The following is a 14,290-nucleotide window of genomic DNA, read 5'->3' as shown; positions in this document are numbered from 1 at the left end:
AACAAATCTTTTCCTAACCATGTTTTTAAACTAGCTAAAGCTCTATATGGTTTGAGACAAACTCCTAGAGCTTGGTATGAGAGGCTTAGCTCATTTTTATTGAAAAATAATTTTCAAAGAGGAGCCACTGACACCACTTTATTTATTAGGAACTATCATGATCATTTTATTCTTGTGCAAGTTTATGTTGATGATATAATTTTTGGTTCGGCTAATGAGGATTTGTGTGCAGATTTTGCTAAGCTTATGACTAATGAATTTGATATGAGCATGATGGGAGAACTCAACTTCTTTCTAGGCTTGCAAATTAAGCAAACTGTAGAAGGCATATTCATCCATCAAGAAAAATATGCAAAGGAACTTGTCAAGAAATTTGGGCTGGACTGTGCTAAGCCAATGGGAACTCCCATGCATCCTAATATCAAGCTTGATAAGGATGACCATAGTAGAGATGTTGACGAGACACGCTATAGGGGGATGATTGGATCCTTGATGTATCTAACCTCCTCAAGGCCTGATATCATCCAAAGTGTTGGAGTTTGCTCAAGGTTTCAATCAAAGCCTAAGGAGTCCCATCTCTCAGCTGTCAAGAGGATTATCCGATATGTACTTGGTACCACTGATTATGGGTTATGGTTTCCTAAGACTGATTCCTTTCAATTAGTAAGTTTCTGTGATGTAGATTTTGCTGGGGACAGAATTGATAGAAGAAGCACAAGTGGCATGTGCTGTTTTCTTGGGCAATCTCTCATTGTTTGGTCTAGTAAGAAGCAAGCTACAGTGGCACTCTCAACAGCTGAAGTTGAGTATATTGCAGCCTCCTCTTGTTGTTCTCAATTATTATGGCTGAAAACTCAACTAGCTAACTATAAATTGAATGTCTCTAATATTCCATTATTTTGTGACAATATGAGTGCTATTAATATTTCCAAAAACCCAGTTTTGCACTCAAGAACAAAGCACATTGAAGTTTGATTTTATTCTATAAGAGAACATGTGCAAAATAGAAATTTAGATATTCAGTTTGTTAACTCTGAAGGTCAGCTAGCAGATATTTTCACCAAACCATTGATAGAGGAGAGGTTCTGCAAGTTACGAACTGAACTGGGCATTCTTGCTTCATCTTTGTTTTCTTAATGACTCTGATAATGAGATCTTTTGTGTTTTGTCTCATAAATCGCGGTGAGATTTTTTGGCAGATGATGAGTAAACTTCATTAAGTCACTATGAAGCTACTAGATTCATAACTGAACTTTGCGTGATGGACGTCAAGTGCTGAAGCAGTCTCCTCTTTATTGAAAACTCTGGGGCTTTTTCAATTTTTTTTGGGATTTGAAACAAATTTTTGATGAATAAGCCTTTATGAAAAGTGGGCTTTCAAAATTTTTCAATTATGGTTAAATTCAATTTCAATTTCTTTTCTTCATTGAGATCACTGGGCTAACTTTAATTTTTTTGGCAGTCTCAAATTTTTGGCATTTGCACTTCGTTTTGTTTGGGCTTCATTTTAATTGCATCCTTTTATTAATTTCCATCTTTTGTTTGCTTTTCATCCTTATTTCAAACGTACGAAGGTTACAGCTGTACCTTTCAAAACGTTTTCAAAGTTTGGATTTTTATCTTTTCAAGATGCAACCTTTACACTTCTCTAAGCCTATATTAACTTACCACTTCATGCACCATTTTACATACACTTCTCTCCATTCCTTTACCCAATTCTTCACATTTTGAATCTGACCAATGTTCTACAATGGTTTCTAAATCTAATTCTTCAAAGATCAGAACTTAAACTGAAATTGTGAAAGATGTGTTTCAAAAGTCTGTGATATTGTCTGATCTTCTTTGAAGCTAAGAAGGAATGGCTGAAACTGCGCTCAAGAAGACAAATAGCCGCATTTACATTCTCAGAAATTATGTGGAGAAAATTGAAAGCTGAGTGAACCACCACTGACAATGACGATGAGGATGAAGGCTCCAATGAGTCCAACTCTGATGCCTAGCTACTCTCATCTCTAATCTAACACTTTGCTTTGTTACTACTTCAGACTGCATGTGCTCAAACACTAACAAAATTTTTGCAGGGTCTTAGATTTCCCTCCTTGATGACAAAAGGGGGAGAAAATAAAAGAAAAGTTAGATTTGGCTTAGGTTTTGGATGATGATGCTTAATGACATGTGTTGCTTTGCTGTGTTACTTTGCTTAACTTTAATTGCTCTATGCTCTGTGTTATTATTTGCTGTGTTATATTGCTTTGGTAATTGTTCTTGGTTGCTTTAAGTTATTTCTATTTCAAGAAGTAAGCCATGATCAAGGGGGAGTAATGTTGGCATTGAGGGGGAGCAACTCACAATCCAAAGGTCATCAAAGGAAAGTGTTCTTAACTCATTCAAATTAGTTTTTAATTTCCCTATTTTATCATGTTTGTCATCAAGGGGGAGATTGTTGAGCCTAGTTTGATTTTGGGTTAATTTATGATGACAAACATTTATTTGGGTTGAAAGCCCAATATTGTTTAATGTGTGGTTTAGTGATGCAGGCCCATATGTCCAAGTTTATATTGCTTTAGTCCAAGTCCAGCAAGTGCTTTAGCAATGAAAAAGAGCCAAAGCTCATCCTCATAGCAACGTTCAGAAATAAAATGGTTATATGTTTTGCTAAATGTTAAAGGAGGACAGCTGTATCATGCAAGGACAGGTGTGGCTCTGTAAAAGTAAGAAAGGACACTAGGGTAACCACTAACCCAAGGACATCAGCTGAGCAATACTAGGATTGTGGTTGAGCAAAACACAAACGAGCAAAGAGCACAGAGCAGCAGCAGCAAGGAAATGGAGCAGAATGCAAAAGAAGAGCATGCCAAGGAAGAAAGCAAGGAAAAGGACCACAGAGGTGGTGGATGAGCTCCTCCAGCAGCAGGGGTAGTGGAGCATGATGAAGAAGGACAGCTTGCTAGCTGTGCCAGCTCCAACGGATAGTAAGGATAAGCAAAAGAATGAAGCTACAATGAAGCCAAGTTGAAGATATATAAGAAGCTTCACTCCACCATTTCAAATCAAGAAAAAGAGAGCACACATACAGAGCACCATCTCATACATTAAGCTGGAATCTTTTTCTTCTACTCAAGCTTAATTCTGATCTTTGTGTTATGGCTATCTTGCGTTATTTTCTATTTTGAAAAGGCAATTATGTGAGGTTCAAAAGCCAAGAGAGAAAAGGCAAGAGTGATGCAAAATAGCCACTGATTTCTGATGTAATTTGGGTTTATGAACTAGGATTAGTTTCCCTTGCCAAGTTGGGTTAGCACTTGGTGAGATTGAATCTGTTTAGATTCCCCTTCCAAGTTGGGACAACACTTTGGGGTTGCTAAGCTTTAGTGAAGAAAGCTTAGGGGTAGATACTAGTTGAATTAGGGAATAATTCAATAGTATTGGTGTATGTAGCCTGAGAATTATAGTGAGAATTCTACCATGGTTTGTGGTGGAGACTGGACGTAGGATTCATGGCACTGAGAATCCAAACCAGGATACATGCTGGCCTCTTTCTCTTCTTCTCTGCTCTTTTTATGTTCTGCGTATGAGATAATTTCAAATAATCTCCTGCAACTCGAGCAACAGCAAAAACAGAGTTAGAAACTTTAAGTTTTAAGCTAACTTGATTCAACCCCACCTTCTCAAGTTCAACTAGAACCATCAAAGTCTAAGTGTGACCTCGTGTTAAATAGGAATTCAATTTCTAGAGCCTTGGCAGACGCTAAAGCTGTGGTATATGGAGACGAGAAGGCCCAATATGCAATGGTCTGGGACTATGGAGAAACACTCTTAAAGTGTAATCTAGGATCAACAGTTAGAATTGGCACCATCCCACAACCAGATGGAGAGGTGATCTTTCAAAGGATGTATGTATGTCTTAGTGGGTGCAAGAATGGTTTTAAGGCAGGTGTAGGCGACTGATTGGTTTAGATGGGGCATTCCTTAAAACACAAACTAGAGGCCAGATTTTATCAGCAGTGAGTCAGGATGCAAATCATCACATATATGTTATAGCATGGACAATTGTGGATGTCGAGAACACGGAGAATTGGAGGTGGTTTCTGGAGCTACTCCATGAAGACCTTGGAGACTATAAAGAAAACAAATGGTGCTTCATGAGCGACATGCAAAAGGTAAACCTTGCCCTTTCATAATATACTCTATTATTACAAAAGTTATTAAGGTTTAGCCTAATGCTAGTTAATGTAAATTGTTTGTTAATTTGTTGACATGTTGGCCTGAAAAGCTATGTATTGACTGATGGAAATATTTGTTTACAGTATTCTTTATGGGTAATGTGACAGAGGGACAGAAATTGGAAACAATTTATATGTAGGGGACCATGGGTTCATTAAACAAAAGTTAGGGACTATTATGGGTACATTTATCGTATCTCAAGGACTATAATGTATCACGACATGTATTGTGTTCACATGCAGGGCCTGTTTTCTGCAGTTCAGGAGGTTATGCCTCATGTCCACCATAGGTTCTGCGTGTGGCACTTATGGAGAAATTTTAACAAGCAGTGGAAAGATTTTGAGTTAAGGGGTTACTTTGGGAATGTGCAAGATCAACCACTTATCAAGATTTTTCTGAAAACATAAAGAAGATTAAGAAAATTAATGAAGTGGCCTGGAATTACCTGAACAAGTGGCCTAGGGACTCGTGGACAAAGTCAACATTTAGTCATGCTCCTAAACTTGATAATATCTGCAACAACGCATGCGAGGTCTTTAATGCAAGAATCAAAGAAGCAAGGGCCAAGCCAATCATCACGCTACTTGAAGAGGTTAGAATGTTTGTCATGAGAACAATCGCTAAAAACAAAGTTAACCTACCCAACTGGTGCGCGAAATTGTGATCCCTGATAATGGCTTCAAAAACTTGGTGCTCAAATCTTAATTCATAATTTGTCACAACTTCGATACAACTAACCAGCAAGTGCACTGGGTCGTCCAAGTAATAAAACCTTACGTGAGTAATGGTCGATCCCACGGAGATTGTTGGTATGAAGCAAGCTATGGTCATCTTGTAAATCTCAGTCAGGCGGATATCAAATGGTTATGGAGTTTTCGAATAATAATAATAAATAAATAGAAAATAGGATAGAGATACTTATGTAATTCATTGGTGAGAATTTCAGATAAGCGTATAGAGATGCTTTCGTTCCTCTGAACCTCTGCTTTCCTGCTGTCTTCATCCAACCAATCCTACTCCTTTCCATGGCAAGCTGTATGTTAGGCATCACCGTTGTCAATGGCTACATCCTGTCCTCTCAGTGAAAATGGTCCAATGCGCTGTCACTACATGGCTAATCATCTGTCGGTTCTCGATCATACTGGAATAGGATCCATTGATCCTTTTGCGTCTGTCACTACGCCCAGCACTCGCGAGTTTAAAGCTCGTCACAGCCATCCCTTCCCAGATCCTACTCGGAATACTACAGACAAGGTTTAGACTTTCCAGATCTCAGGAATGGCCATCCATGGGTTCTAACTTATACCACAAAGATTCTGATTAAGGAATCTAAGAGATACTCATTCAATCTAAGGTAGAACGAAAGTGGTTGTCAGGCACGTGTTCATAGGGAATGATGATGACTGTCACGATCATCACATTCATGTTGAAGTGCGAATGGATATCTTAGAAGCGGAATAAGTTGAATTGAATAGAAAAACAGTAGTACTTTGCATTAATCTTTGAGGAACAGCAGAGCTCTACACCTTAATCTATAGTGTGTAGAAACTCTACCATTGAAAAATACATAAGTGAAAGGTTCAGGAATGGCCGAGTGGCCAGCCCTCCATGATCTAAGAACTAGACGTCCCAAGATGATCCGAAGATGTAAATACAATAGCAAAAAGTCCTATTTATACTAGACTAGCTACTAGGATTTACAGAAGTAAGTAATTGATGCAGAAATTCACTTCCGGGGCCCACTTGGTGTGTGCTTGGACTGAGCTTGAAGTTTACACGTGCAGAGGCTTCTTTTGGAGTTGAACGCCAAGTTGTAACATGTTTTTGGCGTTGAACTCTGGTTTGTGACGTGTTTCTGGCGTTTAACTCCAGACTGCAGCGTAGAACTGGCATTCAACGCCCTTTTGCGTCGTCTACATTTGGGAAAAGTATGGACTATTATATATTTATGGAAAGCCCTGGATGTCTATTTTCCAACGCCGTTGAGAGCGCGCCATTTGGAGTTCTGTAGCTCTAGAAAATCCACTTTGAGTGTAGGGAGGTCAGAATCCAACAACATCAGCAGTCCTTCTTCAACCTCTGAATCTGATTTTTGCTCAAGTCCCTCAATTTCAGCCAGAAAATACCTGAAATCACAGAAAAACACACAAACTCATAGTAAAGTCCAGAAATGTGAATTTAACATAAAAACTAATAAAAACATCCCTAAAAGTAACTAGATCCTACTAAAAACATACTAAAAACAATGTCAAAAAGCGTATAAATTATCCGCTCATCACAACACCAAACTTAAATTGTTGCTTGTCCCCAAGCAACTGAAAATCAAATAGGATAAAAAGAAGAGAATATACAATAAATTCCAAACTATCAATGACACATAGCTCCAATCAGATGAGCGGGACTTGTAGCTTTTTGCCTCTTGAATAGTTTTGGCATCTCACTTTATCCATTGAGGTTCAGAATGATTGGCATCTATAGGAACTCAGAGTTCAGATAGTGTTATTGATTCTCCTAGTTTAGTATGTTGATTCTTGAACACAGCTACTTTATGAGTCTTGGCCGTGGCCCTAAGCATTTTGTTTTCCAGTATTACCACCGGATACATAAATGCCACAAACACATAACTGGGTGAACCTTTTCAGATTGTGACTCAGCTTTGCTAAAGTCCCCAAATAGAGGTGTCCAGGGTTCTTAAGCACACTCTTCTTTTTCTTTGGACCTTGACTTTAACCGCTCAGTCTCAAGTTTTCACTTGACACCTTCACACCACAAGCACATGGTTAGAGACAGCTTGGTTTAGCCGCTTAGGCCAGGATTTTATTCCTTTAGGCCCTCCTATCCACTGATGCTCAAAGCCTTGGGATCCTTTTTATTACCCTTGCCTTTTGGTTTTAAGGGCTATTGGCTTTTTGCTCTTGCCTTTTGGTTTTAAGAGCTTTTGGCTTTTTCTGCTTGCTTTTTCTTTTTCTATTTTTTTTTCGCCAATTTTTTTTTCTGCAAGCTTTGTATTCACTGCTTTTTCTTGCTTCAAGAATCATTTTTATGATTTTTCAGATTATCAAATAACATGTCTCCTGTTCATCATTCTTTTAAGAGCCAACATATTTAACATTCTAAAACACCAACTTCAAAAGACATATGCACTGTTCAAGCATTCATTCAGAAAACAAAAAGTATTGTCTCCACATCAATATAATTAAACTAAGTTCAAGGATGAATTCGAAACCATGTACTTCTTGTTCTTTTATTTTTAAAACATTTTTCATTTAAGAGAGGTGATGGATTCATATTCACTACTTTAAGGCATAGACACTTAGACACTAATGATCATGTAATAAAGACACAAACATAGATAAACATTTAACATAAGAAAACAAAAAATAGAAAATTTGAGAACAAGGAATGAGTCCATCTTAGTGATGGTGGCGTTTTCTTCTTGAGGTACCAATGATGTCCTTGAGCTCTTCTATGTCTCTTCCTTGTCTTTGTTGCTCCTCCCTCATAACTCTTTGATCTTCTCTAATTTCATGGAGGATGATTGAGTGCTCTTGATGTTCCACCCTTAGTTGTCCCATGTTGGAACTCAGTTCTCCTAGGGAGGTGTTGATTTGCTCCCAAAAGTTCTGTGGAGGAAAGTGCATCCCTTAAGGCATCTCAGGGATTTCTTGGTGATGAGCTTCTTTATGCGTCTCTTGAGATCCATGAATAGGCTCTCTTGTTTGCTCCATCCTTTTCTTAGTGATGGGCTTGTCCTCATCAATGAGGATATCTCCCTCTATGTCAATCCTAGCCGAATTGCATAGATGGCAAATGAGGTGAGGGAAGGCTAACCTTGCCATAGTGGAGGACTTGTCAGCCACCTTGTAGAGTTCTTGAGGTATAATCTCATGAACCTCCACCTCTTCTCCAATCATGATGCTATGGATCATGATGGCCCAGTCTATAGTAACTTCAGACCGGTTGCTAGTGGGAATGATTGAGCGTTGAATGAACTCCAACCATCCTCTAGCTACAGGCTTAAGGTCCTGTCTTCTCAGTTGAACCGGTTTGCCTTTTGAGTCAATCTTCCATTGAGCTCCTTCCACACATATGTCCATGAGGACTTGGTCCAACCTTTGATCAAAATTGACTCTCCTTGTGTAGGGGCGTGCGTTTTCTTCCATCAGTGGCAAGTTGAACGCCAACCTCACATTTTCCGGACTAAAATCTAAGTATTTCCCCCGAACCATGGTGAGATAATTCTTTGGGTTCGGGTTCTTACTTTGATCATGGTTCCTAGTAATCCATGCATTAGCATAGAACTCTTGAATCATTAGAACTCCGACTTGTTGGATGGGGTTTGTTAGAACTTCCCAACCTCTTCTTTGGATCTCATGTCGGATCTCTGGATACTCATTTTTCTTGAGTTTGAAAGGGACCTCGGGGATCACCTTCTTCTTGGCCACAACATCATAGAAGTGGTCTTGATGGGCTTTGGAGATGAATCTTTCCATCTCCCATGACTCGGAGGTGGAAGCTTTTGTCTTCCCTTTCCCTTTTCTAGAGGATTCTCCGGTCTTAGATGCCATCAATGGTAATGAAAAAACAAAAAGCTTATGCTTTTACCATACCAAACTTAGAATATTGCTCGCCCTCGAGCAAGAGAAGAAAGAAAAGATGAAGAAGAAGAAATGGAGGAGAGGGAGAGAGGTTTGTGTTTCGGCCAAGAAGAGGAAGAGAGGGTTGTGTTGTGTGAAAATGAAGAAGAATGGAGGGGTTTATATAGTAGAGGGAGAGGGGTTAGGTTCGGCCATTTAGGGTGGGTTTGGGTGGAAAAGTGATTTTGAATTTTGAAGGTAGGTGGGGTTTATGAGGTAGGTTTATGGAGAAGAGTGGATTGATGTGAGTGGTGAAGGGGTAGTAGGGAAGAGAGCTTGAGGTGATAGGTGAAGGGGTAATTTGGAAGAGAGCTTGAGGTGATTGGTGAAGGGTTTTGGGGAAGGGTGTTTATTGGGAAGAGAGGATGAATGAGAAGAGGGAAGAGTATGAGTGGAGGTAGGTGGGGATCTTGTGGGGTCCACAGATACTGAGATGATCCTGTGGGGTCCACAGATCCTGAGGTGTCAAGGAATTGCATCCCTGCACCAATTAGGCATGTAAAATGCCTTTGCATGCAATTCTGGCGTTTAAACGCCGAATTGGTGCTTGTTCTGGGCGTTCAGCGCCCAGATACAGCATGTTTCTGGCGTTCAGCGCCAGCCTTCCTCAGTGTGCATTCCTGGCATCTGAACGCCAGGATGCTGCTTGTTTTGGGCGTTCAACGCCAGATCCATGCTCTGTTCTGGCATTGAACGCCAGCCAGATGCTCCTTACTGGCGTTTAAACGCCAGTAAGCCCTTCCTCCAGGGTGTGATTTTTCTTCTGCTATTTTTGATTCTGTTTTTAATTTTTGTATTTATTTTGTGACTCCACATGATCATGAACCTAATAAAACATGAAAGAACAATAAAATAAAATTAGATAAATAAAAATTGGGTTGCCTCCCAACAAGCGCTTTTTTAATGTCAATAGCTTGACAGTGGGCTCTCATGGAGCCACACAGGTGATCAGGTCAATTTTATAGACTTCCCAACACCAAACTTAGAGTTTGGATATGGGAGTTCAACACCAAACTTAGAGTTTGGCTGAGGCCTCCGAACACCAAACTTAGAGTTTGACTGTGGGGGCTTTAGTTGACTCTGTACTGAGAGAAGCTTTCTATGCTTCCTCTCCATTGTTACAGAAGGAGATTCTTGAGTTTTAAACACAAGGTTGTCCTCATTCAGTTGAAGGATCAATTCTCCTCTGTTTACATCAATCATAGTTCTTGCTGTGGCTAGGAAGGGTCTTCCAAGGATGATGGATTCATCCTCTTCCTTTCCAGTGTCTAGGATTATGAAATCAGCAGGGATGTAAAGGCCTTCAACCTTTACTAACACGTCCTCTACCTGACCATAAGCCTCTTTTCTTGAATTGTCTGCCATCTCTAATGAGATTCTAGCAGCTTGCACCTCAAAAATTCCCAGTTTCTCCATTACAGAGAGTGGCATGAGGTTTATTCCTGATCTAAGGTCACATAGAGCCTTCTCAAAGGTCATGGTGCCTATGGTACAAGGTATTAGGAACTTTCCAGGATCCTGTTTCTTTTGAGACAATCTCAGTTGATCCAATGCATTTAGTTCATTGGTGAACAGGGGAGGTTCATCTCCCCAAGTCTCTTTACCAAATAAATTGGCATTCAGCTTCATGATTGCACCAAGGAACTTGGCAACTTGCTCTTCAGTAACATCCTCATTCTCTTCAGAAGAGAAATACTCATCAGATCTCATAAATGGCATAAGGAGGTTCAATGGAATCTCCATGGTCTCTAGATGAGTCTCAGATTCCTTTGGTTCCTCAGAGGGGAACTCCTTATTGATCACTGGACGTCCCAGGAGGTCTTCCTCCTTGGGATTCACATCCTTTCCTTCCTCCTTGGATTCGGCCATGATGGTTATATCAATGGCCTTACACTCTCCTTTTGGATTTTTTTCTGTATTGCTTGGGAGAGTACTAGGAGGGATTTCAGTGATCCTTTTACTCAGCTGGCCTACTTGTGCCTCCAAATTTCTAATGGAGGACCTTGTTTCATTCATGAAACTTAGAGTGGCCTTAGATAAATCAGAGACTAAATTTGCTAAGCTAGATGGATTCTGCTCAGAATTCTCTGTCTGTTGCTGAGTGGATGATGGAAAAGGTTTACTATTGTTAAACCTGTTTCTTCCACCATTATTAAAGCCTTGTTGAGGCTTTTGTTGATCCTTCCATGAGAGATTTGGGTGATTTCTCCATGAGGGATTATAGGTGTTTCCATATGGTTCACCCATGTAATTCACCTCTGCTATTCCAGGATTTTCAGGATCATAAGCTTCTTCTTCAGAAGATGCCTCTTGAGTACTGTTGGATGCAGGTTGCATTCCATTCAGACTCTGAGAAATCATATTGACTTGCTGAGTCAATATTTTATTTTAAGCTAATATGGCATTCAGAGCATCAATTTCAAGAACTCCCTTCTTTTGAGGCGTCCCATTACTCACAGGATTCCTCTTAGAAGTGTACATAAACTGGTTGTTAGCAACCATGTCAATAAGTTCTTGAGCTTCTGCAGGCATTTTCTTTAGGTGAATGGATCCACCTGCAGAAGTATCCAATGACATTTTAGCTAATTCAGACAGACCATCATAGAATATATCCAGGATGGTCCATTCTGAAAGCATGTCAGAAGGACACTTTTTGGTCAGTTGCTTGTATCTCTCCCAAGCTTCATAGAGGGATTCACCTTCTTTCTGTCTGAAGGTTTGGACATCCACTTTAAGCTTACTAAGCTTTTGAGGAGGAAAGAACTTGGTTAAGAAAGCCTTGACCAGCTTATCCCAAGAGTTCAGGCTATCTTTAGGTTGTGAGTCCAACCATGTTCTAGCTCTGTCTCTTACAACAAACGGGAAAAGCATAAGCATGTAGACCTCGGGATCAACCCCATTGGTCTTAACAGTATCACAGATCTGCAAGAATTCAGTTAAGAACTGAAAAGGGTCTTCAGATGGAAGTCCATGAAACTTGCAGTTCTGCTGCATCAGAGAAACTAATTGAGGTTTCAGCTCAAAGTTGCTTGCTCCAATGGTAGGAATTGAGATGCTTCTTCCATGTAAATTGGAATTAGGTGCAGTAAAGTCACCAAGCATCCTCCTTGCATTATTATTATTTTCGGCTGCCATCTCCTCTTCCTGTTCGAAAATTCCTGTAAGGTTGTCTCTGGATTGTTGTATTTTAGCTTCTCTTAGGTTCCTTTTCAGAGTCCTTTCAGGTTCAGGGTCTGCTTCAACAAGAATGTTCTTGTCCTTGCTCTTGCTCATATGAAAAAGAGGGGAACAGAAAATAATAATAGGGATCCTTTTTACCACAGTATAGAGGTTCCCTTCTGAATAGAAGAAAAGAAGAAAGAGAGTAAAAAAGAGAAGAATTCGAACTCAGAAGAAAAGAAGGGGTTCGAATTTTTGGGTGAGGAGAAGTGTTAGTAGATGAATAAATAAATAGAAGGATATGAGAGAGAGAATTTCAAAAATTAAATTTTGAAAAAGAGTTAATGATTTTCGAAAATTAAAGGAGAATTGAAATTAAAATTAAAATTTAAACAATTAATTAACTAAAAAGAATTTTTGAAAAAGAGGGAGGTATTTTCGAAAATTAGAGAGGGATAGTTAGTTAGGTAGTTTTGAAAGAGATAAGAAACAAACAAAAAGTTAATTAGTTAGTTGAAACAAATTTTGAAAATCAATTTTTTAAAAGATAAGAAGATAAGAGTTAGAAAAGATATTTGAAAAAGATATAATATGAAAAGTTATGATTAAAAAGATATGATTTTGAAAAAGATAAGATAAAAAGATATTTTTGAAAAGATATAATTGAAATTAGTTTTGAAAAAGATTTGATTTTTAAAATCACAATTAATGACTTGATTCACAAGAAATCACAAGATATGGTTCTAGAACTTAAAGTTTGAATCTTTCTTAACAAGTAAGTAACAAACTTGAAATTTTTGAATCAAAACATTAATTGTTGATGATATTTTCAAAAATATGATATAAAATTAAGAAAAATATTTTTGAAAAATATTTTTAAAATTTTCAAAAATAAATAAGAAAAATGAAAAAGATATGATTTTTGAAAAAGATTTTGAAAAAGATAAGATTTTTAAATTAAAAATTTGATTTGACTCATAAGAAACAACTAAATTTTAAAAAGTTTTGAAAAAGTCAACTCAAATTTTCGAATTTATGAGAAGAAAAGGGGAAGATATTTTTTTGATTTTTAAATTTTTAATGATGAAAGAGAAAAACATCAAAAAGACTCAATGCATGAAAATTTTGGATCAAAACATGTGATGCATGCAAGAACACTATGAATGTTAAGATGAACACCAAGAACACTTTGAAGATCATGATGAACATCAAGAACATATTTTGGAAAATTTTTTATGCAAAGAAAACATGCAAGACACCAAACTTAGAAATCTTTAATGCTTGGACTCTAACAAACGAAAAATGCATATGAAAAACAGGAAAAGACACAAAACAAGAAAATTTAAAGATCAAACAAGAAGACTTACCAAAAACAACTTGAAGATCATGAAGAACATTATGAATGCATGAATTTTTGAAAAATGCATAAATTTTTAGAAAAAATGCAATTGACACCAAACTTGAAATTAACTCAAGACTCAAACAAGAAACACAAAATATTTTTGATTTTATGATTTTATGATTTTTTTGTATTTTCTTTTAAATTTTTTTTCGAAAAACATATAGGAAAAAGAAAATAAGAAATTCAAAATTTTTAATAAGAATTCCAGGAATCTTTCAATGTTAGCCTAAAGCTCCAATCCAAGGGTTAGGCATGGCTTAATAGCCAGCCAGCTTTAGGATATAAATCAGGCATGCAACAGCTGATACTTCATCCAACTCTATATACATGCCTTTTATGTTGACAAGTGGAAGCCTCAATCCAAAAGAATTTGGATATGGCTTTACAGCCAACCAGGCTTCAACATGCTTCATGAAACACTAGAATTCATTCTTAAAAATTTAGAATAATTTTCGAAAACAGATGAGAAATTTTTGAAAGATTTTTGAAAAATTCTTGAAAATAGGACAAAAAGAAAATTACCTAATCTGAGCAACAAGATGAACCGTCAGTTGTCCAAACTCGAACAATCCCCGGCAACGGCGCCAAAAACTTGGTGCACGAAATTATGATCCCTGATAATGGCTCCAAAAACATGGTGCTCAAATCTTAATTCATAATTTGTCACAACTTCGATACAACTAACCAGCAAGTGCACTGGGTCATCCAAGTAATAAAACCTTACGTGAGTAAGGGTCGATCCCATGGAGATTGTTGGTATGAAGCAAGCTATGGTCATCTTGTAAATCTCAGTCAGGCGGATATCAAATGGTTATGGAGTTTTCGAATAATAATAATAAATAAACAGAAAATAGGATAGAGATACTTA

The 14,290-nt window shown here is 38.0% G+C and overlaps 1 non-coding gene across 1 annotated transcript; it reads left to right on the top strand.

The window, feature by feature from the left end:
- The first annotated feature begins 11,492 nt into the window (after nt 1-11,492).
- Nucleotides 11,493-11,600, top strand: LOC148580376 (small nucleolar RNA R71). Its single transcript, XR_015896676.1, has one exon. It is a non-coding gene; the product is annotated as a small nucleolar RNA R71 (small nucleolar RNA).
- Nucleotides 11,601-14,290: the final 2,690 nt, after the last annotated feature.

The sequence above is a fragment of the Arachis ipaensis genome, chromosome B10 (genome assembly GCF_059453495.1).
Source record: "Arachis ipaensis isolate K30076 ecotype BB chromosome B10, ASM5945349v1, whole genome shotgun sequence".
Lineage (NCBI taxonomy): Eukaryota > Viridiplantae > Streptophyta > Magnoliopsida > Fabales > Fabaceae > Arachis > Arachis ipaensis.
The sequence above is the reverse complement of the archived record's forward strand: the minus strand, read 5'-3'. Positions and strand labels throughout refer to the sequence as shown.